Here is a 27,715-nt window from a genome sequence, read left to right on the forward strand (position 1 = left end):
TAGCCTGCTGAAGGATGAGATATGTGGTGAAGGGCTGAGTTTCTTCATCATCCCAACCAGGACTCTTCTTGATCAGCCAACAGCCAGGCAATCCCCAGATAAATAAGTGAACCCAGCAAATTTGTCAGAGCTATCTAAAGACTTGCAGCTAACCACAGACATATAAACAAATTCAGCTCAGATCACCTGAACCCCTAAGACTCATGGGCTAAATAAATGTTTATTGTTATCTTCTACTGAGGGGTTGTGATTGTTTTGCAGCATTATTATGGGACCAGAAATAATGCAAGACAGTATCTTAAGTACAGAGGATAGAAAAATGAAAGACAGAATTCCTGCCTTCAGGAGACCTTATTGAATTAGGTAAGGCAGAAAAATGCCAGACAGTAATAATATAGTTCAAGCTGTGCCATGAAAGACATTGGACACTCATTTGACCAGGTAGCCATCACCACCCATTTTGTAGAAGCTTTGGGAGTTGAGTGACAAAGCCTCCTAACTATTCCCATCAATTTCTCCACTTTGTGCATTTGACTGGCTCCCTTGATGTTCAGTGCAGTGTATCCTGTACCTACATCATGTTCTTCCTGGAGCCATTCAAAATATTTGGCAATGTGCAGAGTTGGCATAAAATTTTAATTGTGAATCTTGGCCACTTAAATTATTGTACTAGCATAACTCTAATTAAAAGTTACTGTTTCATATTCCTCCCAAGTTCTGACCTGATGAAAGGTCTATTATCCTTTCAAGTCTGTCTTAAGCCTTTCTGACTTCTGTTGCCTTTTCCTGAGGCATTTTGGTTTGGCCAAAATACTTTTGCTTCACATTAGTGACAATGCAACTTTAAGCCAACATTTTTTTTTTCTTAAGCTGCATTAGCTTTTATGATCATGTCTTCTATGTTGACACTTTATCAAACATTTTCACTATGCTTAGCACAACTAGATGTGCCAAAAACCAGTCTGTTAAGCTGGCTCTCTAAAATAGACTTTTCTCTCTCTCTTTCTCTCTCTTTTTTAAGTTCTAATCCATCTCCTTCAAAACATTAGGCAAACAACTTATCATAGATATTATAAACCAGAGGTTTTAGCCACTTTAGGTATATAGATAGATGCCTTTGAGCATCTGATGAAAGCTATAACCCTTTTCTTAAAAACAAGCAAAAATACTGTTGTATACACACATTTTCAGAGGCTAATCTCTAAAGCCTCAGGGTCCCTCTAAAGCCTTTCAGTTCCTGGCCTAAGAGACTCATGTTGCAAAGAGAATTTGAGCTTCCAAAGGGAGGTCAGGTTAAATTAAATATTTTTTGATCAATGAATATATTTACTTAGCCAAGTGTGCATATATTGTGTTGTAAACATGAGAAAAATAGGAAGAAAGGTTTGGCCATTAATAAAGGACAGGGCAGCATACATTGTTGGAAGGAGAAGAAAACACAAGGAGTCCCTGATTTGCTTCTAGGCCCATCTCTGTCAAGGCTTTGCCACTTCCCAAAGCGATTGCATCCTCTTCGGTAAGAATTATAGTTTAATTAGATCCTGTTTGTTTATTTTTGCTTTTATTTCTATTGCCTTTTTAGACTGTCCTAGAAAAACATTTATATCAGAGAACATTTTGCCTGTGTTCCCTTCTAAGAGGTTTATGGTGTCTTGCTTTATGGTTAAGCCTTTAAGACATTTTGAGTTTATTTTTGTGTGTGGTGTCAGGGAGTGTTCTAACTTCATTGATCAGCATGTGCCTGTCCAGCTTTCCCAACACCACATGTTGAAGAGACAGTCTTTTCTCCATTGTGTATTCTTGCCTCCTTTGTCAAAGATTAATTAACCATAGGTGTGTGGGTTTACTTCTGGGCTCTCTATTCTGTTCCACTGATCCATGTCTGTTTTTGCGCCAATACCATGTTTTGATTTCTGTAGCTTTGTAGTGTTGTCTGAAATCTGGAAGGATTATTCCTCCAGATTCATTCTTTTTCTTCAGTTTGCTTTGACAATTCGGAGTCCTTTGTGATTCGATATAAATTTTGGGATTATTGGTTCTAGGTCCGTGAAAAATGCCCTAGGTAATCTGATAGGGATCACATTAAATCTCTAGATTGCTTTGGGTAGTATGACTATTTTTAACAATATATGTGCACCCAACATTCATAGCAGCACTATTTACAATAGCCAAGACATGGAAGCAATCTAAATGTTCATCAACATCAACAAATGACTGGATAAACAAGTTGTGGTATACACACACACACATACATATACATACAAGGGACTACCACTCAGCCATAAAAAGAATAAAATGATGTTATTTACAGCAACATGGATGAAGCTAGAGATTGTCATACTAAGCAAAGCATGCCAGAAAAGTAAAGAAAAATACCATATGATATCATTTAAATGTGGAATCTTAAAAGAGGACACAAATGAACTTATTTATAAAACAGAGACAGACTCACAAACATAGAACATGAACTAATGGTTACCAAGGGGTAAAGGGAGTGAAAAGGGTTTAAAAAATTTGCAGATACTGCCCTTCGTTCGCCGCACAGACACCTCCGCAGCCACCGCCGGCAGCGGGGCCAAGGCAGGCGCGGGCTGGGCGTGGGCTGGGCCCGGCCCCTTCTCCGCCCGCCCCCTTCTCTGCGCCCAGCCCTGCGCCAACGCCGGCCCTCTGCTGTCAGCTCCCTCGGCGGCGGCGGACCGAGCCTCGGTGCATGCCGAGCTCCTGTGGCCGCTGGCTGCTGCACGTCCTAGGCCTTAGCTTCCAGCTGCTGTCGCACCGGCCGCTTTTCCTCTGCCCGCACCGCCTCATGGGGCCGCAGGTCGTGTCGTCCTAGGCAGTCCCAGAACCGGCAAGGGGACCCGGTGCGCCCACATCCTTGAGAAATATGGCTACACACACCTTTCTGCAGAACTTCTTCGTGAGGAAAGGAAGAACCCGGATTCACAGTATGGCGAACTCACTGAAAAGTACATCAAAGATGGAAAGATTGTGCCAGTTGAGATAACCATCAGTTTGCTAAGGAAGGAAATGGCTCAGACAATGGCGGCCAATGCTCAGAAGAATAAATTCTTGATTGATGGATTTCCAAGAAATCAAGACAACTTTCAAGGTTCGAACAAGACCGTGGATGGGAAGGCTGATGTATCTTTTGTTTTGTTTTTTGACCGTAATAATGAGATCTGTATTGAACGTTGTCTTGAGAGAGGAAAGAGTAGTGGTAGGAGTGAGGACAACAGAGAGAGCTTGGAAAAGCGAATTCAAGCCTATCTTCAGTCAACAAAGCCAATTATTGACTTACACGAAGAAATGGGGAAAGTCAAGAAAATAGATGCTTCTAAATCTGCTGATGAAGTTTTTGATTAAGTTGTGAAGATTTTTGGCAAGGCTAATTCTAAACCTGAAAGCATCCTTGAAATCATGGTTGAAAGTTTCTTTGATAGCTGCTATCACAATCCCTTTTTAAGACAATTTTAATCTTTCATAATTACATCTCAATTAGTGGCTGGAAAGTACATAGTAAGACAAATTAAATTTTTTATCTTCAGTTTTTTTTTTTCTTCTTGTTGCTGGAGTAGACAGTGAATTCGGTTCTAATTTCACCTTAGCTATGGTGCTCACAAAACAAAGAAGGGTATTATCTGGTTCTTTGTGTTTATTCAAAACGAATATCCCTTTTATAGTTTGTGCCTTCTGTGAGCAAAACTTTTTAGTATACCCTTCAATAATTACAACGTTTGGATTAGGGATTCCCCATGTCTTCTTTCTCTTGGAGATTTTAAATTTCCAGCCTGTTAAGTGAATTTGTGGACTAAATTCCAAAGGAACTTTTTGTGTAGGTAGTTCTTGCACAGTGTGTTTGGTAAACAGACTCATAAAGTGAATTCCTAGAAGTGTTTCACTATTTATCGAATAACTGACCGTTTCCTATAGAAAGGGAAGACAGCTTAGGCTTTGTTTCACTACAACTTGTGTGAAGTTGTGTCACAGGACAGAGTCTTTGCCTCCAGGGATTGGGGTGGGGGTCTGGGGATTCAGAGCCTGGCAGAATTGTCAGCTTTATTCTGACATAAATCTGAGGGTGTGAGGAGCAAGGATCACATCTAAGGACATGGTCCTTATGCTCTATTATATAGTGTTATTAATGATTAAACTGTTCTTAACAAAATTCCTAGCAGTGGAACCTTGAAATGCATGTGTTTAGGATTATGGTAAAATGAGTCAGTTAGCGATTTAGTAATACTTCAAATTTGTTTTGTTTGTTTTCTAGACTAAGCATAGGGTTAGTATAAAACAGAAAAAAAATCTAATGGTTAAATTTCCCATTTGAATTTTATTTTCTTGAATACTTAAAAATCAGAAAAAATAATAAATTTATCTTATAAATGTTTTTTAAAAAAAGATTTGCAGATACTAAGTACTATATATAAAATAAACAACAAGGTCCTACTGTATAGCACAGGGAACTATATTCAATATCTTGTAGTAACCTGTATAAAAAAAGAATATGAAAGGGAATATATGTGTGTACATGTATGACTGAAATATTATGTTATACTCCAGAAATTAACACAACATTGTAAGTCGACTATACTTCAATTAAAAAAAAAATTATAGTGGTGGAAGGAGGGTATTTGGACTGCAAGCAGTGGCTTCCAAATGCCGATCTATGGATGCATGCTGGGCTGGCTACATCCAAATCATTTGGAAAGCTTGTTCAAATAGAGTTTTGTTTTGGTTTGGTTTGGTTTGGTCTTGGGTTTTATTTTGCTTTGCCTCTAGATATTTTGACTCACTAGGTCAGGAGGCGGGGCCCAGGAATCTGTGATTTCTAAAAGCTCCATAGGTGGTTAGTATGGTCAGTAGGGATGATTAAGTGTAGGTGCCACTAGATTAAATGATCCTTGGGTCACCTCTAGCACCACAATTGCATGAGTCGGTAATCGTGTGTGTGTGTGTGTGTGTGTGTGTTATGAATTAGGACAGGGTAGAATTTGCAGCTTGAGCCTGGGGAGTCCACAAAAACATCATAACTTCGCACAGTGTAGACAAATGCACATCCATTTTCATGATGTCTGCCCTCATTAGCTATTCCATGCCCAAATTCGCGATGTCAGCCACCAACAGCTGGGACTGTCTGTGACGGGCCTGCCTGTCCCCTCAATGCTGGAGCTGTGCAGAGGCTCTCTGGGTCCATCTTCCACCTGATGGGCAGCTGTTCTGGCAGACACAGCTGGCAGATTGTCTGTGGGTAGAAACCTTAGTGTACCTGGGATGCTTCTGGGGAAAAGAATTAAAAAGATGTCTTTAAAGGTGAGGATAATGACTGAACAATTGTTAGCAAGGTCACCATCCTCATCTTTAAAGACACTTATTCTATGTTTTATGGAAAAAAGTGTCAATGTCCCTGACAGCTGTGGGAGCTGGCTCTTCAGTGACCTTCCCAGGCCTTGGTGGCATTAGGAAAAGCAGCAGTGCACTTGGCATGGATGCTAGAGGACTTGGCAACAAACAGAACTTTGGGGAGTTGGAGAGGAAGGGGACAGAATAACAGATGCTACACTGTAATTAGGAGATGGCTTCCCTGATTGGAAGTGCTCCTGGCAACCCAGCTATAGGTAGTGAAAAAGCCCAGAGCAACACAGTTTTATGATGATTGTGAGTTGAGCTTTAATCTCAAGCTAGAGTTGTCTGGATTTCATGAATTTTACTTGAATTACCCAGAAAAGTTTAAAGCAGAGGGTAGCAGTCCTCAGCTAATCTGTTGACTTAATCTCCTTCTTAGCTCCTTTACTCCAAAGGATACAGCAGGTTTCTCTGCAGGGGGTACAAGCATGTCCCCAGACATGGCCCTTGAACCTACAGTTCCTGGGAGTGGCAGGAGCATGTTGGTCCTCTTTGAAGACTGGAGATCCGTAGACTCTGCATACTGAAGTAAAAATGGTATTGGGCTTGTAACAGAGGAGGTGAGCTAGACCCATTTTCATTCTAGGCCTCAGTGCCCTCCTCTGAAAAAGAACAGAACTGGAACAAGATGTCTGTGAGGTGCCCTGCATCTGTAACATCCAACTCCGTGTTAGTGGTCCAGAGATGGCCCTAGGAAGGAAGGTCAAGGACCAGGTTGTCAGTGATGGCAGGAAGAACCTGGATGAAAAATAGCATCTTTGGGCTCCGGTCCCACTGCTGCCATTACTAGAAACCTCTGTTCCTTTCCAAACTGCAGTTTCTCATTCCATAAAGTAAACTAAAACATCTAGATAAATTGCTCTGACTTCTAAGACTTTACCAAAAAAAAAAAAAACTTTTATTCTGAGAGCAATTTCAGGCTCACAGCAAAATTGAGAAGATACAGAATTTCACATGTACCTTCTACCCCTGCAAATACATAGCCTTATCACTATCCCCACCAGAGTGGTATATTTGTTACAATTGACGAACTTATATTAACATATCATTATTACCCAAATCCATAGTTTACATTAAGTAGGGTTCATTCTTTGTGTCATACGTTCTGTGAGTTTGGACAGATGCATAGTGACATGTATCTGTCACTGTAATATCATAAAGTATTTTCACTACCCTATACATCCTCTGTGCTCTGCCTATGCATCTCTCTCCTCTCCAGGCCACCCCTGGCAACCATGATCCCATTATCGTCTCCATAATTTTGCCTTTTTCAGACTCTCAAATAGTTGTAACCATACAGAATGTAGCCTTTTCAGATTGTTTTCTTTCTTGCAACTTCCTTATCCTATGATTTTCTTGTGCTTTGAATTCTCCCCCATTTCCACCTACCCTCCAAATCCATTTTTGAAAAGTAGGGGGTATTGTACACATTCAGAAGTGTTAGCATATATGCTCACCTTTATTTCTTACAACTGCCCAGCACAGTGCTGCCCTATGACCACCGCAAGTGTGGGTAAAGGCCTTGAAGAGGTCACTTTGTACCTCCCTGGGGTCAGCCCTGAGCTCTGTCAGCACTGGTCCAATCAGGAGCGACTATTTTTAGTTAGAGCACTCAGTTTCTTTACCTCCTGAAGGAAGCTGATTCCAAGAAACAGACCTACATCCAAAGGCACCTTTATGAGGTGAGTGTAAAGCAAAGCCTCAGTCATCGGCAAATCTCACAGCAGCAATGTTACTTGAATCTTCTGGTTGACTTTTCAGTGGCTAAAAGTCTTGCCAAAATGTGTAATTCCATGTTCTCTTTTACTGAGTGGAAAAAATCACTGAAAACAAAATCTTCATTAGATGATTGTGGCTGCCCCAGGGCCTTGTCACATCATTCTAAATATTGGCTCTCATTGTTCCATCTTATGAAGAGGATTATACCAGACACAGCTCTGAATATGGATCAAACCCAGGAAAGTCCTCTGGAAGCTCATTTTTAGAAGTGTGGGAAAGGAGTTGCTGTATGCCCGACTCCCGGCTTGGTGCCCTGTATCCACTGTGTCATCTCACCCACTCAGTTAAGCCTTTCACTGGCCTTTTACAGGAGATGAAACTGAACAGCAGAAAAGTTAAAGCTTCTGGAAAGTCTGGCTCCGAATCCAGGCCCTTTCCAGATGCCATCCCACCTGATATGTCCTTTGCAGTCATATTCTTTGTGGTTTGTCTCATTCTCCCAAAGCAGAACTAGCAGCCTGGTTCTGATTAACTGAGAGTCCTGGGTAATTCTTCCCTAGTTAACTGCAATTTCACTCCAAACCCTACTGAAAGTGAGCATTTTTAGATATTTTTTTAAAAGTTTCAAGTATCTTGCCTTATATTTGTGGAAATATCCTTGATTCTACTGTAATCAATTCATTTCCTGGGTTGCACTCTCTACTTTTTTCTTTTCCTACATTCCTCCCCTACTTTTCACTCTATTATAAATGTCTTATAGTATGTTATAAATTCCTTACATTGAAACTCTGACTGTCTCTATTTCAGAGTTTGCACAAAGGTCCTAAATCAATATTTGTTGGAAGATTGGGGAAATTTATAACACTGTACATTACATTTAGCATATATATTATACATGATACTTGCTTGGTTTTATTTGTTGGTATCAATTTTTAAAGATCATACAATTGAATTTAAATTGTATATAAAAAAGAACCCTTCCTTAGTAAGAGAGGCTTAGAGCCCAATACATAGAAATTAAATTAAAATTAATACTATAATATAATGGATGACACTTGCTGACCCAGGGGTAAGTGACCTGGTCTCTACCGCCACCTCTACCACCAATTAGCTATATGAACTTGAGCCAAGCATGTAGCCTTTCTGACCTCAGTTTTCTGCTGTTGAAACAGAGATGGTCCATCCAGCAGCTGGTCTTCTAGCTCTTCCACGGTGTCTACACGAGCCGGTGCCCAGGCAGCATAATGCCATTTACACATTCATTTTGGTTAACAGTGGAACCAGAAAAATACTAAAAATATCCCTTTCCCTTTTGTGATACTCAAGAAATTCAAGGTGACTGGTGTAATTAACTTCTCTCCTTGGGCCTTGCAAGACCTGGCAAAAACCCTGGCAGAAAAGCAGTTGTTTTAGTTTGCAAATACCTGTACTGCCTAGTTCAATTCAGCTTTCTCCCAAACAACTATCCAGCAGCTGTTGACTTTGCAGAGGTGGGTCCCACAGTCACTGTTTACAGTTTGATGCATTGTGTTCAAAGAGAAAAGGACTCTGAAAAGCGAATTCCCATCAGATTGCATCAGCCGTCCAGAACCCGGCATTCCAGGGCAGATGGAGGCCCAGCAGGTAGATAAATGGTAACCCTACCCTGAATGAACACTTGACAAAGAAAGGTCGGAAATGAGGTGGTAAGGAAAGAAAGCACAAGGAACACCAAACATCTGTCTAAAAGATGCCAAAGGAGAAAAACATTGTCCTTCCTCCACAGATACCACGTGGGTCTGTGTACTGATTTACCAATCAGCAGCTGTTTGGCGTTTCCACTGTTCTTTGTACAAGGGACAAGTTTATTACCAAGCTACAACAAATTTTTCTAGCCCAACCTCTAGTCAAAAACTGGGTTTTTTTAAACATTTTTTATTGAGTTATAGTCATTTTACAATGTTGCATCAAATTCCAGTGTAGAGCACATTTTTTAGTTATACATGAACATACATATATTCATTGTCGCAGTTTTTTTTCTCTGTGAGCTATCACAAGATCTTGTATATATTTCCCTGTGCTATACAATATAACCTTGTTTATCTGTTTTCTTTATGTCTTAGCCAATAGTTTTAACACAGGGCAAAACCTGATTTCTGTGGGGTACCTGGCCTCCCAGGGAATATGGTTATAAATCTGCACCAAATTTAAGATTATCCACAATATGGCTTCAATTATGGTTCAGTTTTGGTACATTCTGTAGTCTTTCCTCATTTTTCAACCAGCAGTGTCTTCTGGACCTTAATATATGTTTTTTGCATGTGACTAACCAAGGGGGGCAGGCAAGTAATCATAGACCCACTATCATCACATAAAAGTGCAAACACATAGTTTCCATAAGAAGCATCTTGGTTTTTGCTTCTCTGAATATTTCCCCCAAATGGCCACTGATCCAAAGGAATTTGTCAGAAGATCTGGACTGCATAAGATGTTCAAGGCCCAGAATTCTCTCTGCCCTTCTCTACCCCAAGTTTACTTTAAACCATAAAGTATCATTTCCTATTCCTTAATTCAGGTGGACTCAGATGTAAGGCATGATGTGTCCTCAGTAGCATGGACCATGGAGAAAGGTCGGCAGATGGAACAGCATAAGATAGGAATAAAGTTCTCTCCATGGGCCTCACTAAGAACAACAAAACTCTTGGAAGAAAAGCATTTTCTTGAAGGTCTGCTTTCTCTCTGTTGCTTTTTCCATTAACTATGGGCGACTTCAGGCAAGGTGCTGGAACCGCTGAATCTCTGCTTCCTCCCTACAAAGCAGTGTTGATAACACATACAGTATAGTGTTGTTTGAGTATTAAAATCAATGAAGTAGTTGAGATTATGTTTAAGCTACAAATAGCCGCATAAACATAGGATATTTTTATTGGTGTAACAGTAGCATTTGGGCAAGATATTGATCATCCCTAAAGTTCACTCACATATGATTTATGGCTCCTATCTGCATAATACCGCCCAGACTCTCCATCGAATCTGTTTGTTCTGGTGCTCATTTTCCTATTTTTTTCCTCTTTTCCAGATGCATAGAAACATAATTAATAGCTACCAGTCAATTTGCTTTTGATTTAAACATAATGAACACAATGCTGTGATGATGGCTTTGCACATATCCAGCAACTGAGGCTGAGCTGCTACACTGAGCTTCATTCAGTAATTCAATCTTTGCTTCCTATTTAAATGAATTGGCTTCTCGTAATGTAGTTACTCTGACAAACATATGCTGCCACCCATCTTCCATTGCTCAAGCACTTTGAAGCTGTTAAATGAGATTTGATTATATTCAGCCATGATCCCATACCCTCTATCTGTTACTAGGTTTATCAGGTCATGGTTCAACAGTTACTAAGTCTCCCTCATGTGCAAAGCATTAGGAGGGAGCTGGCAAAGTGGAAGAACAGGCTTCCAACCAACCAGACAGAACAGGGCTCTATTTCTAGCCTCACTGTTTTCAGTCCTTATTACTTGGAGCAAGTTGCTTAACCTCCCTGGGCTTGTTTTCTCTTTGGTAACACTGGAGAAATAATCTCTCTCAGGTGAGAGCTACCCATAGTATCTATAAAGCATCTGGGATAATACTTAAAATAAGAATAGGTACAATGGAGTACTCTTCCACTTACTTATCTTTCCATTTCTCTCCCCTACACACCATGCATGATGTTTCTCTGTGTAGAGATGAATACGTGTTTTCAAAAATTTACCATCTAGCAGAAGAGAGAGAAATATGAGCAAGTAATTTCCACACAAAGCAGAACTAAATAGGTTCTAAAATAGAGGCTCAAACAAAGTTCCATAGCATCACAGAGGATGTGCATTAATATCCCAAGTGGAAAGACTGAAGTGTCTTGAAAGGCTAGCAGGATCCTAATCAGTGGAAAAGAGAAAATTCACATAGGTGGTTAACCCAGAGGAGCTGATTCCGCCGTAGTGCCATGAAGAATTCATTTGGGTCTGGTCTTCTGAGTTGGTGACACCACAGTGATGAAAATTCTCAGACATAGGACTCCATCTCCTTATGGGCCATGGATTTAGGTTCTGGATCACAGACAGTTCCCTGAATGTGAGCCAGAAAGAGTGGGATTGGATCAGGCAATCCCAAAACTCATGCCAATATCCTCCTGGGGTAGTCAGTGAGGAGGTCTAGCACACACAAGACAGGGAGCTAAGAATCCAATGGGGTGTTGTATTTACAAACATTAGTTGAACACCTACTGTGTGTCAAGCCCTGTACATGTCAATCAAATAAATACATGGAAGAGATATTAATTGTACCTCTGTATATGAAGACGGAAATGTGAGGAATCATGGTAATATTGTCATTTTGTCACATGAATTAGTTTTGAATAGAAATGCAAAATGGCAAACTCTTCTACTAGCAACATTAGGCTCGTACAGTAGACAAATCATGAATGGAGGACATAGAGTTTAGTCTTCCCCTACTATTTACTAGGTATGTGACAACTATGCTCCTGCTGTTACAGTGTCCTGAGAGAAACTATATTCTAAGTACTTACATAATTTCACTTATTCTTCCTAAAGCTCTTTGAGGCCTGTATCTTTGTATTCACTTTCCAAATATAGAAACTGAATCTGTAGGAAGTCGAGTAATTTGCCCAAAAACACACGTCACATAGCTGAGAGAGCCTGGACTTAAACCTCACTTTGTTTCACTCCAAAGCTTGTCCTCTTGACTGATATGTTATGCTGCTTCCATGCAAGCTGGATAGCTTTCCTTGCCCCCAAAGTGGAGATTATGTATACAAAAGTGGTGATGTGTTGGAAAACAGTATAAAGATGGTTATTATTCCAAGTGGCATTTAGTACATTGTTAACAGATGTTAATATGACTAGGATGCAAAGGTTGTAGAGCCTTTAAATTGATCCACCTGCTCATCTAACCTTTTCATAGTAACAGAATGAATTTGAGATCAAGTTTATCTGACCACACGTGGCAACCCATATTCATTAAGCCCACTATGTTCCCAGAGTGCAGGTAGACAGAGTCCCTGTCCTCAAGTTCCTCTCAACCTTGAGGGGAAGTGGGGAAGACACATTTGCAAACAAGTAAACTGCAATCCATTTTTGGTAAATTAAGGAAGAGAACTGTGTTCAAAGCAGAGAAGTAGCAGAGGGGAGAGAATGCTCACTTGAGGCTAGAGGATTCACCAGTCCTCATCCTTCAGAGAGCCATCTCCCAGATACCACCCAAGGCTAAGAACTAGAGACATTTGCTGGGATTCACAGGTAGAAGGTGAGTTTCACTTACTATTCTAGGCATTTTAAATGGAAAATGACAAGAGAGACTCTGTGTGTGGGTGTAAAGACCACCTGTGTTTGAGTGCCCTGCAACGCAGGCTTAAGGAACCATTGCAAGCTGCAGGTCAGGGTAGGCTTCCCCCAAGGAAATTTAGCCAGGTAGAAGGGGGCTGGGGGACAGGCAAAACTGGGCAGAGCAGCTGGTTTCCAAGCAGAGGAAATACCGTATGCACACACTCAGAGGCAGAGGGTTGCAAGCTCAGTGTGCTGGAATGATTCGTACAAGGACAGGATCCGAGGGGAATTTATATACTAGGCTTGTCTGTGGCACATCAAAGACGCTAATGGCGAATGTACTGAACCTGTTCCTTTAAGCTGTGGCTTGTACTCTGATAGCAAAAAGTGGATCACAAATGATTACACATAAATACAGCAGTGTAGCGTTACCATAAGGTAAATGTCTTTTATTAGAAAACTAATTGAGAGCTAAATTGTATGACAAATACTGTAAGTGCCAGTATTTCAGAGGAAAGGGGAAAAGAATGGGGAGAACTAGATTTATTCAGTTGTTATTCAGTTACATATATATTTTTAACTTTATTGAGTTATAGTCATTTTACAATGTTGTGTCAAATTCCAGTGTAGAGCACTATTTTTCAGTTATACATGAACATACATATATTCATTGTCACATTCTTTTATGCTGTGAGCTACCACAAGATCTTGTATATATTTCCCTGTGCTATAAAGTATAATCTTGTTTATCTATTCTGCATATGCCTGTCAGTACCTACAAATTTTGAATTCCCAGTCTGTCCCTTCCCACCCCCCTCCCCCTTGGCAACCACAAGTTTGTATTCTATGTCTATGAGTCTATGATTCTATGAGTCTCCATTTTGTATTTATGTTCTTTTTTTTTTTTTAGGTTACTCATATGAGCGATCTCATGTGGTATTTTTCTTTCTCTTTCTGCTTTACATCACTTAGAATGACGTTCTCCAGGGACATCCATGTTGCTGCAAATGGCATTATGTTGTCATTTTTATGGCTGAATAGTATTCCATTGTATATATTCTGTCTAGGTAGGTTTTTTTATCCCAATTTTTCAGAGGGGAAAACTGAGGCTCAGGGAGGTAAAGTAAGTTGCCCAGAATCACGCAGATAACTAGCAGTGGAGCCAGGACTCAACCCGGCTCTATTCATTTTTTATTAAGCCCCTCTAGAGTGGTCAGGGCAAAGCTTCCAGGAAGAAGAGAAGTGGGGATCCCTGGAAATTTTTCACAGGATATTTTGACAAGAGCCTTTTTAAACCAACACATTTTAAATGAAAACCTCCCTGATTTCTAGAACCATACGTGTTCCTCTTACCCCTTCCAGGACCCTGGCACTGCAGAGTCCTTCTGCTTGGGGGCTTAGGCTCCAGGAGGCTGGCTGGATTGGGGTGCTGCTTCCTGGCTGAGAAGGTAAAATCACCCCCAATCCCAGCATTCATACAGCCTGGATTTTCCAGCCCCTGGGGGTCAGGCCAACTCATCCAAGATGCTATTCCAAAGTCTGCATTTGGCATCTGATCCTGAGCAACTGAAGCTGTCTGGTTTGCTTCCCTGCCTAAAAAATGGGAAAGATAATATTCAACCCACTGGGCAAAGCCAGGGGCAAAGGGAGAGAAGTGACATTGTTTACACAGTGCTGTCAGCCTGGCAAAGCTAGTCTGTCCTTGTACCACCGCCCCCGGAAACCAGCCTCCCAGGCAGGTGTGTCCTGTAGAACCTTCCCCTGCTCTCTCAAGGAACCTTCCCCTCTCAAGGAACTCAGGCTCTGAAGACAAGGATCCAGGCTAGCTTCCCAGCCTTGCTCAGACACAACTCAGAGAACCACTGTGCTGTCAGCTCAGGGCCCCCTCCCACACTGACTCCATCTGTGCATCTTTGGAGAACATCATCCCCCAGCACAAGCTGTCCTCTCCCCTGTTTGCAAGCAGGAAAGGACACCTCTGGACATTCTCAGTTATCCCAGCAAGAGGGCTCATTCCCAAAACTACCAGGGCTTTTCTTCATTCCATTGACTTCTCTTTTCTTCTCTCTTCTTTCTTTCTTTTCAGTCCTTCTCTTCATTTTCCTCTCGTCTTCTTCTTAACTGCCTCAGGATGGCCAGTGGAACGGCATTGAGACAGAAAGGAAGGGGGCAGGGCACAGCCATTCAAGGAATGACTCAGCAGTTAACACAAAAATGGTGGAAGATTCAACCCTGGTCCCAAGGCTAGCCACAAAAGGTCAAAGAGTGGAAAATGGGCAACTTCTTGGGAATCCTAGCCTCTTCCCCAGGGTAGCTAGACTGGTCTTTCACTTACTAACACGTGAAGCCACCAAGCCCATAAAAACTGGCAGCACATTGCCTTGTGACCACCTTTTTGCTCCCTCCTCTTCAGAGACAGCCCACGATCTGTCTGTAGAGTGTGTACTAATCTGAGCACCCAACCCCCACACCTCATGGCCTTCCACTTGAAACAGCCTACACTCTGTGCAGTATGTATCTGCCTAAATAAACCAACCTTTACTCAACTGTGGCTCACTCTTGAATTCTTTCCTGCATGAAGCCAAGGACCCACACTTGGCGGTGCATGTCCCAGGGGCTCAGCTGAGACCTGGGAAACAGCTCTTCTCATGCCCAATACCCGTTTTTTCCTGCATCATCTCTCTGGTGCCCAGCATTGGGCTTGAACCCATGACCCTGAGATTAAGAGTCTCATGCTCTCCCTACTGAGCCTTGGGTCTGTCATGGTGCCTGTGGGCATGTTATTCACCATGCTAATATGTTACAGTGAGCATATAATGAAGCTCAAAGTCTACTAGAAGTCAAATCTCCCACCCTCTTGAGCCTCAAGGCCTCCTGGGGGTTGCATCTTCCACCATTTTGGTGTTAATTGCTGTGTCATTCCTTGGATGACTGTGCCCTGCCCCTTTCTTTCCTGCCTCAGCATGAACTGGATAGAGTTCAATAACCCTTACAGTGAATTTCAGCTTCACTGTTAATCATCTGTTAGATCTTGCAAAAGTGACTTAACCTTGCTGAGTCTGTTTTTCTATCTGTACAATGGAGATAATAATAGTTTGTATATTTTTTGTGAAGACTAAATGGGATGTGCCTGGTGGGTAGTGTGTGAGACAACACAGATATAAAGCATTTCCATCATCCTGGAAAGTTCCTTTTTGCTCCTTCCATCTAGCACTCCCCAAGAGGTAACCGTTTTTCTGAACTCTATCATCATAGACCAAGGTTTCTTCACCTCGGCACCACTACATTTGGGACCAAGTAATTCTTTGTTGCAGGGGCTGTCCTGTACACTATAGGGCATTTAACAGCGTCCCCGGGCTCTGCCCACTAGATGCCAGTAGCAAACCACCCCACACACACAGCAGTTGTGACAACCAAAAATGTCTCCAGACATTGCCAAATGTTCCCCTGGTTGAGAACAACTGCTCTAAATTAGTGTTACCTGTCCTGAAACTTCTTATAAATGGAATCATTATAGTAACAAAAAAGACTAAATGTAAAAAATACCCAAGTTTTTACCTAACTAATAATAAGGACCAATTAATTACTTCATTAAGCAATCAAAATACTTATTGATTGAGTATGCAGTGTGTTCAAGGCACTGTTCTGCATTTCAGGGATATGGAAGTGAGCAAAGTAAACACTAACTTTGATGCTTCTCTAATGGGTCACTTTAATAAGTATTTATTTTCAATTATGGTCCTGCTTTGGGGGCATCTACCTACTTATCAACACCCTGAAATATGGGAAGGAAGGAAGGCAAGAAATAAAAGTTTCCCATGAGCCAATGAAACAGCCCTGGGAAAAGAGGTTAATATTAGAGAAAGCAGTTGACTGGGAGATTGTCGGTAAAATTGCTTGTTCCAAACTGTGTCACTCAGGATTTGGTTGCAAGCAATAGAAACAACTCTGGTTGTCTTAAGCAAAAAGATTTGTTGGAAGAATATTAATGGGAGGCTAGAGGAGCAGACTTGGAACAAAGGATGCCAAGCATTGAAACAACCTACTTTGGTCAGGAGGCCATCAAAGACTCTGAGCTGTCACTGCTGCCATCACTGTTCCACCATCGCTGGGGCAGCTTACCTCCACCAAGCAAATGGTGATTTGCTACCGTGATATGCAGTGTTCTACCTCCTGTCTGTACCAGGGAATACTGCAAGGATCAGAGCCCCAGACTTCTGAAGTGGGAGACAGGCACTGGGAATCGCTACCCTGTAAAGACCATACACACTGGAGAAGAGGGAGAGTCCCTCTTAGGGGGCTTGGATTTTGGACAATCAGAAAATTGTCCCATGTACATCATGTATCCTGTTTCCATGGAAAATGGAGAGATGAAGACAGCAAGCATGGCCTTTTCTTTTCAGGAAAGAATGGATCAGTGCTTAGCACCAACCACCATTATTAAACAGAGAATTTCAGTCCACTCAGCCTTGATTTCAGTTTAACTGAGAGTGTTTTCTCCAAGAAGATGCTTAGTATCAAGCCTGCTCCACAGAGAGAAAGCGCTTCTGAGCTGACTTGTCATCTGCGATTACAACATCCAGGTGCTTGTGTGATGGATGGCAGGCCTATATTTTCAGACAGCTGTTATAATGCTGCTTAGCATATAAACAGAGAAAAACATTTCCACTCTTGCCATATGTCAAAGGAGTGGTAATTTCCAAAGGCCAAGAACAAGTTAGTAATGCATTCTTTGGAACATTCCAAATGACCATGGGACAAAGGGCTTTTCAAGTTGTCTCCAGGCATTTAATAAATGTCAACTTTCCCACCTTAGATTGGGTATTGAGAGAAAAAAATTCAGAAGCACAAGTTGGGGAAAGAGACTGGTTTACACAGGATAACTTGGACATCAGGAGACTGTGCACAAGCACCATGTGTCATTCCAGGGCACAGTTGCAGGCCTGGGAATCACACAAGCCTGGTTCAAACCCCTGTCCTGCCACTTACTAGCTGTAAAATTTGGAGCATGTATTCTAAGCCCCAGTTTCCTCATCTGCAAAATAAGAGTAGTAACAACACCTGCCTCACTGTTATATACCTGTATTGTTATATAATGTCTATCTCATATTATATAAGATGAAAATGATGTACATAAATGTTAAGGATACTGCCTGGCATTTAGTGAGAATTTTTTTTAATGTTACATTTCATATTGTCATAAGATCAAAGGTCTACACAGCCTAGGAATAAAGAGAGAAGAGAAAGAAGGTGCCACATACAAATGTAATGACAGACACAAACATCTCCATCAAACAATAATTGAGTTCTACTGTGTGCTGAGTGCTGTGGATGCAGAGATGAATGGTCCACTTTTAAGGAGCTCACATCCAGTGAAAGAAATGAACAAAGCCAAAAGTAGATTTGTTGGAAGGATAATAGTGGCTTCCCATTAGGCTTAATGAAAACAAGTTCAGATAATAAGAGGCCATTTGACCTGGAGCCTCCGGGGAGATATCCCACTGAAGACTTGCTCTCTGGACTGGTGGCCAAATAGCTTCTCTCTTTATTAACCTTCTGGTGGCACTTTCCTCATTGATTCTATTCTGAACCTGTGGCAACTCTACATTCCCATCTCTATATAGTACTTATGGAGCAAAAGCAGCTAATATTTTGTAGCACCAACCAATTGGACTAGATATATCTAAGATAATATCCACAACAGTCCTTCTTGGGTATTTACTTTTATTCCCATTTCATAGATGAGGAAGCTGAGACTCAGAAAATACAAGTAACTCACCCAAGCATGTCTTTACCATATATAAGTCCCTTTTTGATCTGGTTTTTACCAAGTTGACCTGATTCATCTTTTGTCATATTTTCCTCCCATTTCTTCCTCCGCCAGCTCTATATTTCAGCCATTGTAGACTACTTCTGATATATACTGCAGAGCAGGGGTCAGCAAACTTTATCCCACTGGTCAAATCTGGCTCTCTGCCTAACTTTATTGGAGCACAGCCATGTCCATTTGCTTACATATTGTGGCTACTTTTATGCTGTAACAGGGAAGAGTAACTGCAACAGAAAACGTAGGACCCACAAGCCTAAAATCGCTACTTCCTTGCTCTTCACAGAAAATGTTTGCTGACACAGGCACCAGAGTTTTCACTCCTCCAGACGCTCGCACCTGCTGTTCTTTCTGCCAAGCGTGCTATTTCTTTCATCAGGACATGATGAGCTTTAACTTTTGACTCAAAAACTTCTGAGACTTTCTGAAGTCTCAAGAAATGAGTGGCTTCCTCTCTGGGTTCTGTGTGTACTTCTCCTTTGCATCTGTCCCATCACATTTCAGTTGTTCACTTGTGTGTCTGTGTGGCAGCAGTCTTATTTTATGTGTCTCTGTATCTCATCATACTATCCAGTTCCTTGAACACATTGGATTCTCATTTAATACTTACTGAAACAAGTTGAAGTTCTCCCTGCCGTCCATGCTCCCTAGCGTGTGGTAGCCATAGCATGGGAGGACCTCAGAGGCATTAGTTGTGCCAGAAGGAGACACTGGCAGCCACAAGCTAATGTTCAGGAAACACGGTGTCTCTCCTCCCATCTTTGATTCTCTCATTTCATCACCTGAGTGGACTTTGGCAGGTGCCTTCAACTCTCTGAGCCAGGATACCCTCATTTGCACTATGAAGGAGCAGGTCTTCAGTGGGATATGTCCCCGGAGGCTCCAGGTCCATTGTCTCCAACGTCCTTCTTGCCCTAAAAATTCCATGAGCCAGGGAGGCATGGAAGTCACAAACTCTTCTCTCTTGTCGTCAAGGGAGGTTTTATATGCAAGAATGCCAAGAATGTTCCACGTTAGGTGTCCATGATGGCCTTCATATAACTATTTTCTCTCCTGTTCATAAAAAAATAGAATTAATTAGCAAGTCATGATGCCTTCTTGTTTTCATGCTTATTGGATTAAACCACTACTCACTCAGCATCCACAGAGAGATACAGCCACTGAGACAACATATGGTAAAGTCAAACCAGAAAGGGATAGTAAATGTCCCACCATCATCTGTCCCCAAAGGTTGCATTTCACAGCCACTATCAGCTTCAGCCTGCACTTGGAACACATTCCCCAAACTTGTCTCATGACAAGAATCACATGAGTTACTGTTCAAGCCACAGATTTCTAAGCCCCTCACCCCAGCTCCTTGAACTTGAAACACCAGGAGTGGGGCTGAGGAATCTATAAATTCACAAGCGATAATTCAACAGGCAAGTCTGGGAATCCTGACTTAAAAGTCTGATTCCAAGCCTGAAGTTCTACTGAATCCTAAGCCACAGAGATCCATCATCAGCTCCATTTGTCACCCAGTAAAAGGGTAATGTGTGGAAAGCACTTGCTGGAAGGGAGGCATTTTTCAAGCCCTGCTGCAGTGCCTTCAGGTAGGTCTCATTTGCACACCTGCATATTTTCCCCAATTTTCCAGCATAACCCTCTGTGAATAATTGCAGTTTTGCTAATTGAATCTGAGAGCACCTGTTTCTTAATCAATATTAATGCAGCTCATGGACACAGAATTTATAATGAGTCATTCTAGAGGGGGAAATGCTTAAATAAAAAAAGAATTCAGTGTTCATCTGCAGGCCAGAATCATACGTAAGAGGGTGGAGGGCAGAAGGGGTTTGCTAGACTGGCAGGGAGCCCTGAGATGCCAATCCCCTTGGCAGGATTCCCATCCAGCCACTACCACCCACTGATCTTTCCCCCATTTTTTGGAAAAGCTAAAACAGTGCCTGTGACCTACCTGCCTCTCAACCCCTCACCGTTGCCCCTCCCTTGCTCCCACCGTGGATTGCTTTTCAGTTTCCCTGTAATCCAGGTCTTGTACTTCCTGCCACAAACTCTCTCTTGTTGCTGTGGATGAAAAAGTGCCCAGCTCAACAGTCTGACGTACAGTAGCAGCTTCCAGGAGTCAGGAAATGGGGGTTCCTTGGCTCCCAGGGACCCTCAAATCTTTGACCCTAGAACAGGGAGGTCCAGTGCTCCTGTTCCTCAACAGTTTCATCAGAGGTCACTGTCTCCAGGGAAATCACCCCATCTTACCCCCCCTGCACAGCCAGAGCTAGGAGCCTCATTTCTGTGGGCCCCTTCACTGTACCTTCCAGCACATTCCATCCTGGTTGTCTGTTTATTGACTCTCCCTCCTGAGCAGAAGCAGAAACAGCTCACCTTTGGGCTCCCATTCCTGGCACAAGGCCTAGGGAAAATGTCAGCATTTTACAACTTCAAGTTGAACAAATGATTGAGCACTGGATTATTTCCTCTCTGTAAAGGTGTTAGATGTGATTTTACAGCTCTCAGGGCTATTATTATGTGGTCAAGGCAAGTTTTCTGCAATCTCATCTAAACTGATGGAACAAAACCTTCTAACAAAGTGTGAAATCCTGTAAGACCTCATCATTTATTTCACCTAGAGTGGCCCTGTCTTTGAAAAGCTGTCCGCAAGGTCCCCAGGCAATGATTCATATCCCTGAACCCGCCTACAAGCCCACAAGCCAGCCAGCCAGCCATGCCTGACTTCCATAAAACACTGGGTCTGAAAGACTTGCAGGCTGTGCCACTGGTCCTCCTCTTAGCATCAGTGGAGTCTGGGGAGAGTCGCCTGTGAGCCTAGTCCCATGAGCCAGGACATACAGAGTTGATGGGCCAGGGAGACTCAGCTAAAAACTGACACTCAATTCAATTATCAGAAAACTTTTAAGTATGTTTGGTACAATTTAGGAGAATGAATCTGCTTTTTCAACCTTAAGTTTTATGAAATCTAAACGCAGATCATGTATTTCCATAAGACAATTTGGTGCTTGTCCAAACTGAGTGTGTAAATACACACTGGATTGTAAAGATTTAGTATTTAAAAATGCGTGTAAAATATCTTTTTAATATTTTATTTTGGGTACAGTGCAGTGGTTGAGTGCATGCCTAACATGTACAATGTCCTGGCCTCAGTCCCATTAAAAAATAAATAAATGAATAAAATCCTAATTACCTCCTCCCAAAAAAAATTTTAGAAAGATATTAATTTTTATTTAGACTTCATTTTAAATGATAATCTTTGAGATCCATTAGACTAAACAATATATATTCTTAAAACTAATTTTACCTTTTTTTTTTTTGCTTTTCTTAATATGATGACTATAAAATGTCATGTTACATATGTGGCCCTCATTATATTTCTGACAGTGCTGCTGTAAGGCATGTGTCCTGGCAAGATCAAGTTCCTGTTACCAATATAGTAGCTTGGTTACTCATCTTTACTGACCTCCTTCGGTTCCTTATCTCATATGTCTTTCTCCTTCAGGTGTTTGCAAATAAACACTTGCCAAACAAATTGCTGTACTAGAATCTCAGAGTTTGCTTTGGGAGCAGACCAGACTCAGACACCCAAACCACTGCAACAGGATGAGTCTGTGCTCCTAGCATCATACTTAGACTGCTGCCTTGGTCTCCTAGCTGGTTTCTGGCTTCTGTCCACACTCTTCTTTAATCCGTTCTCCACACGGCAGCTGTAGGGTCTTAATGAAACCTAATCTCAACATACTCACTCTTGCTTAAAAACTTTTCAGTGGCTTCCTGTCTATCTTAGAAAAAAAAACCTAGAATATCCTAAATCGAACCTACAGGATCCTGCACAAGTTGGCCTCCCGTTCCAGCTCCATCTTGCCATGTGCCCCAGTTCCTTTCCATTTTTCTGTTTCAGCCACACCTGCCTCCCTTGAGGTTCCCAAGTGCCCTGTGCTAGATTCATTCTTCATCCCTCTTCACAGAAGTACTTCAGCCAGTCTCCTACTTAGCCCTCAAAGTTCGGTTTATGTCCCAGGGCTCAGAGAAGACAACCTTCAATTTCCAGACTGGACTATGTCAGGCCCCACATCACACATTTTCTGAGTGTCCTGTGCTTCTTTACTTCATCTTTATTACAGCGTAATCGTAGTTTTAATCATTGAAAGCCTTTCTCTGCCGTACACACTTGATGAGAACTCTACGTTTTAAGACCTATGCCTTGACACCTAGTAGACATCCAATATATCTGTGTGGAATAAACAGAAGAACAGCCTCACTATTTACTGTTTAATCTTGGATTTGATTTTTCTTATCTGTGATGGAGGGATTAAATAATAACATTTCCTACACCCCACCTCACCTCCATCCTATATGGTTTAAATTAAGAGATAAACCCAGGCATCAGAGAGTGGGAGACTAAAATGTCTGCTTTCTTAATGATGAAAACTTTGTTGGAGGATGTGGCTAAGGTGTGCTGTAAAGTGATTTTGAGAACATTGAACACCAAACACCGCCCTCCCCATTGCATGTAAGCCTGATGTCAGTAGGGACAAGTCTTTACCATGGAAATCCCAGCATGACCAAGAGAACCAACCAGTGTTTCCCCTCTGTGGGGGGGGCCATTTTGAGTAGAGAATAAGGCACTAAGCTTTGCAGGCCCACTTCTCTCTCTCAGACACACCAGAGAAGCCCTCTATTCCTTGGTGAGGAGTGAGGGTGACAAAGGGACCAGAAAGGTTTTTCTGGGAAGAGTCCCACCTCATGACTTGAGGGGCATGGGAAACAAGAGCCCCTCAGGACCTGAGAATTTGCTTACACATCTGTAAGAGAGTGAGAATAAACGCCCATGTTGGGAGGGTCAGGGCGTGTTTAAGTGCCATGAAAATATAAGCTATTGTTAAGAAGCTTTATACACACCTAGGCTAGCTGTCATCTTACTTCCTTTCTTCACCATTCTTTAAATAAATAAAGGAATGAAATTTTTCATTGTCTGAGAAACCAGGACTCTGTTCCATGGCCTTGAGCCAGAAGGTGGCCTTGAATGAAGCGAGCTTTCTGCTCACCCCTCCCACCAACCCAGCGTTATGTTGCCACCCCACTTAACAGAAGTAATAGCCAAACAGATTGATCTGCAGGGGGGTGGGGGAAGAAAACCCCAATTAAAAATGTGCTAAAGTCCTTTGAAAATTCTTAAGTCACAGCTAAGAATCTAGTCTGGTGCTTCTATTCTGACAGTCTGACAGCTTCGTTGGTCGAACGCTTTTGAAAAAGTAACTTTGAAACTTGCACAAATTGCACCTTTTCTATTTTGAGACACACAGGCATGACAACATGACTATTCATGACTTTGGAAAATGTTCTTGAAGACAAGAGGACATTAATATCCACAGCCCTGCACCAAAAAAATAAGGAGCCCCAAGAATCAGAGAAAACAAGCAAGCAGAGCCCCCTCTCCATAGGAGGAGAGGGCAGTCTGTGTTTGAAATGTGCTGGGGCCTGGGGAGTCGCTTGTGGGAAGACAGGTGTGTGTTTCTGGCTCAGAGCTGATCAGTGTGCTCAGGCAGAAGCCACTGAGACTCGAGTCTCTCCACCGGCAACTGAGAGGACTTGGATTTGCTTTGTGGTACAATAGCAATTGGGCCTCTGGGAGTTCTTAAATGAGGAAGAAAAGGTACCCAAGATGCCAGAAACACAGAGATGGAAAACCCAGCAGAGTTAAATAGAGGTAGAACCTAACATGACAGCTGCAGTTCAAAGAGGGTGTATGTACTACGTTCTCAACACTGTGCAGGGGACATGGAACCCTGAGGAAGGGACTATTGTCCTCATCTTACAGAGGGGGAGGCAGAGGCCAGGCTTACACAATGTTCCTGCAGTCACACTGATTATAAGGGACAGGAACAGGATTTGGACCCTACAATCTGGCTCCAGAGTCTCAACGAGCCACTCCTGATGCAGGGCTCTGCAGAAATCAAGTGATTCTCCACCAGGCTGTGGGGGTGTCTTTACTGAGTGCCTGCCTCATCCTTCCCTCTGCTTCTCAGGCAGAAAATAATGAGCCTACAGTGACCGAGTTTACATCCCCTTTACCTAAGAGATCAGCCCAGACTAAATCTCCTGGTCCTAGTCCCAGATTATTGAGAAAAGAATCCAAACAGCCCAGCTTCAGTAAGGGGTCCAGACTTAACCAAATCACCTATGCCCAAGGGTGGGAACTTGAAGCTTAACCCTGGCTTCCAGAGAGTTCTACATATTGAGGACATTCTCAGGGGTTCTGGCTTTACTTTGGTCCAAAAGAAACTGTTGCCTCCTCCCTAGTCTTGCACATCGCAGAATTTCTCCCCCTTCACCAGGTTATTCAGTTGACACTATGTACAAGGCTGTATGCTATGCACCATGCAAATGCAGCCCTGACCATGCCTTCAAGGAACTTACAGCCTGACTGCAGAGATCACTCGGGTGTACATATAACACAATGGTGCTGTTTGTGAGTGCTGTGTGTGCAAGTGCGTGTGTAAAGATACCCCAGGCTCTAAAAATTGAGAGAGGGGATAAATCACAAGCTGCTCTTCCATGATGCTCCCCAGATTATGTTATTGTTGGTGAGACAGAAAAAGAATGGGCTTTGGAGTAAAATGTCTGTGCTGAAATTCCATTCCTTTCTCTAACAAGTTGTTTAACTTCTTTGAGTCCCAATGTCCTCATTTGTAAAATGGGGATAATTCCATGTATCTCACATGACAGTTACTAGAATTAAATTGCATGATTGTGTTAGCAGGTTCAGTAAAAAGAAATTACTTCTCTTCTCTCTCATCACCTCACCTCCTCCTCCCTGGTTCCTTTGCGTCATTTTAACCTGCTTACTTGTGTAGGTATCTGCCGCTCCAGCTTTCCCATTTGTGATTTTCCCAAAGATTTAGTCCATATTTCAGTCCCCCTTGCGGCCTTAGTTACTGAAACATAAACTGTGAGAGCTGTTCACCAAAAGCAAATTGGTGGAAACCTTATTTCATATCACTTTTTTAGCCCATATCACTCAGCACTCTCATTTCATAAGCAAGTGCTTGTGCTCATTTGCATGCGTTTGCAGGTTTATTTATAACTTTTTTATTTGTTGTGTGGGGATCATAGTAGTAGCAGTGACAGCAATATTAATAGTTAACCATTAGTACTAACTAATACTGGTACCTAATGATTGTTAACTAATTACAATATCAGGCATTTTTCTAAGTATTTTTACATGTATTACCTTACTTAACTTCACAACAAACCAACAGAACTACTATCGTTCTCCCCATTTTACAGGTGAACGTGAGGCACAGAGAGGTGAAGTAGTGTATGAAGGTGAGAAGGAAGAAAAGGAGTGATAAGACTGTAGCAGCCATGCAGAGCTTGGCGTGGCATCACATGGGTGGTATCAAACCCTGATTCTGCAAGCAGTGTGGCCATAGAAGAGTCACATAAGCTCTGTGAGAGGCTTGATCTGCATTCGTGAGATGGGCTGTCTGCTCCTGTTTCAGAACTTCCTGTCTGGAAACCCTAGGGAAATGGGCATGTGAATGCTGCGAACATGCGCTGTAAATGACAAGGAGCCATAGTGACGGTCGCCAGCTCTGTACTGGTCAAGTCTCACCTCACTGGTTTTCTCCCCTCCTTGCCCACTCCACCACCCTGGGGCCTAGGAAGGCACGGACACACAGCACAGGCACATAGCATGTGCTCAATCAGTGCTCAATGAACAAACCAGCAAAAAGCCAGGACCGGCCAATGCTCACTTTCTTGAATGTAGGAAGACTAGGCGACAAGGTTGAGATATGGTGAGCCCACTGCCTGTGACAAAAAGGGGAAAGTTGGAACCGCAAAGAATTCCAAGGGCATGACTTGAGTGTCATGAAAAGTCAGAGGACCCCAAATTCACCACAGCCATCACAGAGAACAGGCACTGCCGAGCTTGGCAGGGGGAAACGCCCTTGACTGACTTCTGGGCCTCCCATGTGGTAGGGAGGAGGCTTTGCAGCAGGACAAGGCTGCATGGGTGACTTTGTTCCATTACCTTCTAGCTGTGTGACTGTGGACAGGTCGGTCCACGATCCAAGTCTGAGCCTCAGTTTTCATACCTATAAAGTAAATATAACATCAGTGCAGCTCACAGGATTGCTGTGATGAGCCAATAGGGTGTTGTGCTCAGTGCAAGGGCCTGGCACATAGGAAGCATTCGATACAGTTTAGCAAGTGTTAGTATTAATGTCTGTATTAGTTTTTGCATTAGATTAGTATAAATAAGCATTAGTGTTAATGTTCATATGATTTTGTGACCCTCCTAGCTCTCAAGGAGGCTTTATATCTTATTTGATTTGATTGTTTTAGGATTCTTTGTTCTTCCATAGTGTATGCAAAGAACCTGGGATGTTATAGCCACTTGGTAACTTGCTGCTTACCACAGGTAACTATGACTTGGAGAACATGGAAGTCATACCTTGAAAGCTTCATTATTTCTAGGGAGAAAAATTCAGTTTCACAAACTACTGTGCATTCCTATAAATTAAAAAAAAAAAAAACACAGGTAGTCCCAAATGGCTCTGGGGAGATAAAAAAAACACTACCAGGGTTATTTTTTTCAAATGTTGATATATTTTATTTAATATCCAAAATATTATCATTTCAACATGTAATCAATAACATTATTGATTAGATATTTCACAGTCTCTTTTTTCATTCTAAGTCATTGAAATATGGTATATATTTTAACTTACAGCATACCTCAATTCAGACACAAAATTTTCACCAGAAATAATTTGATCTGTATTTAGATTTCATGAAATTTATAGTTGAAAAATAGATTTACATACCCAAATTGTTCTAAACATGCCTAGAAGTTTTCTAGCAACTGAATTGAGTACAAAAAAAAATTTTTCCTTTAAATATTTACATACACATTTATAAACCTGGCTCATCTTTTTTAGAATAATTTATTTGACTTTGAATTAAAGACATATCTGCCTGAAAACTATATCCAACTTAAACAAATTCACTATCTCTAATTCAGAAGAGTATTGCAAAATTGAAAAGCAACACTAACTCTATCAATAGCAACAAAAAGTTCATCAAACTTTTCTTGTAGTTTTTACAGCCAATTTACATGCACTGTCAATTAAAACTAAAATCTTCTACATATTGACTTAAATTAGAAAAAAGTGTAGAATCAACATTGATTTGTATTGTAAAGTTTCCATTTCAATATAAACTGTCATACCTGTTAGCTAGTCACAAATATGTTATTCCCGTCTCTGGAGCTTCAAATTTAGCCTGCTCATATGTAGAGTGATATTGATGAGAAAACATTTTTGATTATTGAGCATTTGACAGGCATTTTTTAAATACATGTATTTTGTGGTATAGTTCCTGTACAGGAAACTACACATATTTCAGATGTACAATTTGATGAATTTTGATCAATGTATACACCAA

General features: G+C 41.8%; 1 protein-coding gene and 1 pseudogene across 2 annotated transcripts in view; both read left to right on the forward strand.

The window, feature by feature from the left end:
• The window catches only part of CA10 (carbonic anhydrase 10), a 519,450-nt gene that overhangs the window by 362,584 nt on the left and 129,151 nt on the right, over window positions 1-27,715 (forward strand). The window lies entirely within an intron of this gene.
• Window positions 2,711-3,474, forward strand: LOC102524659 (UMP-CMP kinase pseudogene; annotated as a pseudogene).

Source organism: Vicugna pacos, chromosome 16 (assembly GCF_048564905.1).
Source record: "Vicugna pacos chromosome 16, VicPac4, whole genome shotgun sequence".
NCBI lineage: Eukaryota > Metazoa > Chordata > Mammalia > Artiodactyla > Camelidae > Vicugna > Vicugna pacos.